Source organism: Priapulus caudatus, unplaced genomic scaffold (genome assembly GCF_000485595.1).
Source record: "Priapulus caudatus unplaced genomic scaffold, Priapulus_caudatus-5.0.1 Scaffold1335, whole genome shotgun sequence".
Taxonomy (NCBI): domain Eukaryota; kingdom Metazoa; phylum Priapulida; class Priapulimorpha; order Priapulimorphida; family Priapulidae; genus Priapulus; species Priapulus caudatus.
In genome coordinates this window covers 44,524-47,802 of record NW_014578396.1, presented here as the reverse complement: position 1 = coordinate 47,802, position 3,279 = coordinate 44,524, and positions in this window count along the sequence as shown.

Here is a 3,279-nt window from a genome sequence, read left to right as displayed (position 1 = left end):
GCTAATGTGTGTATTTTGTTTGGCCGTCTTCTGACCGTATCCCGGCCAGTGTCGGACCTCTATGTGTGTCTCTAAGCTATTATGTTTGGTCATCTACCCCGCACGCTAGCCAGTGATGACGTCAATGTGTGTGGTCAGTGCCGAACAGCTGTTTAGCAGCTGTTGTAAAACCAACGTTGCTGCTAATGTGTATGTTTGTTCTTCGCCGACCGCTAAGCTCAACTAATGTTGTGATGCAGCTAAGGTGTGTCTAAGCTGTTATTCCTTGAAAGTTGACCCGTACTATAGGCAGAGTTGTGGCCATCTTCGTGTGTATCTATTGCGCGTGGAACTAATTTTACCAGTTGTTTATATGTCCGGCAGATAAATCCGTCTCGTTGCCAGCTGGTGTGGTATAAGATTATGTTTGTGTTGATGCTGTGCTGCCGTTTATAACCTCACCTCAGCTTGTGTGCGCTCTGGTATTAAATGCATTCGCGGAGTGATATTAGCGTTGCTACACTATTTAATCCATCTATAAATATATCCGTTAGACGTTCTTGGAAGGACACTTCATTTCTGTGACTGTCCGGGTACGCGGCTTCTGATAGCTCAATTAGACGCTGTGCATATGCACGCGGGGTTTCCGAACGGTTCTGCTTGAAAGTTTTTAACATGCCCTGCGCGCGCGGAATTTCTGCCGGGCTTCTATACTGACGCTGTAAATTACTAAACAGTTGTGACCACGTAATGCCCATGTTTGCAAGTAAATGTCTACGTGCAAATTGCGCCGCCCCTTCTATTAACGTTGACACTGCTATCGATAAAAATTGCTTATCGGTTACGTCTAATTGAACGCGCGCTAGTTGCAAAGAATCCCGCCATTGTGCGAACGTGACCTGCAGAGGCCCAGGCGAACCGCTGAATTTCGGTATGCTCGCCCTTAATTCTGCAGCGCGCAACGTTTTATCAACACTGCTGCCTATATTATCTAACGAAGGTTTTAACGCTTCCCCAAATACAGTCGCAAGCTGCGTTATATCATATGCCATATGCGGTTCAACGAGCGGCGGCGGCACATAGGTGGAATTCAGATCGTAATCACTAGGATTTAACTGTGGCATATCAACAAACTGCGGAGTAGCCGGGATGGAGGGGGGGTCCTCGGAGGTAGTAATTAATGGATCCATACTCATTATACTCTCCTTACTTACTCTATAACTTAACTACGCTCGTACGTGTACGTAAAGCACTTCTCACAAGAAATTTCGTTACCACACCGTTTAAGCCGGAAAATATTAGTACTTACCGAGTCGCCGTGGAGAACATGCCGATGCGTGATGCAATGATACGGTTCGTCTCTCTCTGATCGCTCGTTTCCCTTGCGTTGTGTGCAATGGAATACCCAAATCGGACTGGTCTGGCATCAATGTAGACACGTGATTAGCGCTACCTTGTTTTAAGTGGTTCTGTAATGAACTAGAGACAAGTAAAGACAAGACAAGACGAGAAGTATGAGGTGCGTTCGGCCAAGCTCGGCATCATTGAGCGCAAACAAATCATCGTTTGCTTCGAGGAGACCCTGGATGGATTTCCGATGCTGGCCAGTTAAGTGTGTGAGATCGACGGGTAACTGACGGTGGGTGGGCGCTGCGACGTGGTTGACCTGGGGTTGTGAGCGAGCGGTGGGTATGGGAGTTGGGTGGGGTCGCCGCATTAGTGGCGTGCAGCGTGTGCTGGACACGGGCGTAGGGCGAGACATCGGCGACTGAGGGGTAACCTTGCATGCTATGGCCAATGCAGAGCCACGTGGCAGAGTGATGGGCGCCGACGTGTCATTGAAAAGAGGCACGTGGACATAGGGGGAGTCGGTAGGCGTAAGAACGGTATCGACCGTGTAAATGTTGGGGTGGGCTGGTCGAAGCGTATTCGCACCAGTAAGTAGAACAGACGCGTGAGGGGGAGGGGCGTTCTGATCGAAACGACCATAGCAACGTTTGACTGCATTGGGCTGTAGTGTGCAGGGGTGAAGCAACGAGACGGTATAAATAGTATGATAAGTAGTCTCATCAGCGGCGTTGCTTAGCTTAAGACGCACGGCGACGTTAGCTATGGTGAGCGTGGCTCGGCCGCAGTCGAGCTGAACATTGTGCGCTCGCATAAAATCAAAGCCTAAGATGACGTTACGCAAAACGCCTCGTACTATGAAGAATGGGTGTGTTACGGTAGTGCCGGTAATACGTACGGGTAGGGTGGCGCGACCCAGGACAAATAAGTGGTCTCCTGAGGCCGACTTCAAAACTTGTGTGTGGTTCGCACTAAAGCAATGTGCATGGCGGGCCTTGAGCTTCAACCAAAACGTTTCGCTGATAAGTGAGGTCATCGCACCCGTATCAACGAGTGCGTCCGCGGGTGCTGCTCCTATGAGAGAGGGGCAGAGAGGTGCGAGATGACTGGAATGGTTACTATGTAGCGCACGCACGCGCGGGTGAGACAAAGCGAACTGAGCCGGTCTCTTCAGCGTCTCATATTGAAAAGAGGCCGGGCGTTTCCCTGGGGACGCTGAGCGGTGCGTTCTTGGCGTGCACGGCACTCACGCCAATAGTGGCCGGGCTTCTCACAAAAATGGCAAATAGCGGTGCCATCCGGGGTCCAAGCAAAGGGCGGGGTAGCGCCGCGTTGATTGGGAAAACGAGGCAGGCGCCCCATTTGCGAGCCGGCCAACATAGACGGTGAAGAAAATGGTCGCACAGCATATGACCGTGCGGTAGTAGCGGGGCGACCGGGGACATACTGGCGAGACGAAAACTGAGGCTGTTGATACTGCGGGCGAGCCTGAAGCGGCTGAGGCTGCGGCTCCTGCCGAGGCTGGGCCGCTTTCTTGGTGAGCTGGATGATAAGGCTGCGCAGCTCGCTGAGCTGTTGCTCCATTGTTGCAGCAACTGGAACGCTTGAAACATCGAGTGGGTCTGGCTGTGTGTCTGAGTGCATGCGCACTTCAATATCGCAGGCGGCCTCTTGCGTGGCAAGATGCACTGCCCGTGCGTAGGTGGGCGGTCTCTTGCGCACGATAAGGCGCTTCAAAGAGTTAGACGCAAGGCCGTCTAGAAGCTGATCGATAAGTCTCGCCTGGAGCGACGCATCGGATTCATCAAGGTCGCCAAAAGCTGTGCGCGCATGCTGTTCGAGGCGTTTGGAATACGCCCGTATGGATTCGTGCGAGCGTTGCCTCGCACGCTTGAATTGTTGCAAGGCGACTGGCGCACTTGTTGTATCGGTGTAACGCTGTTTGAGGATGGC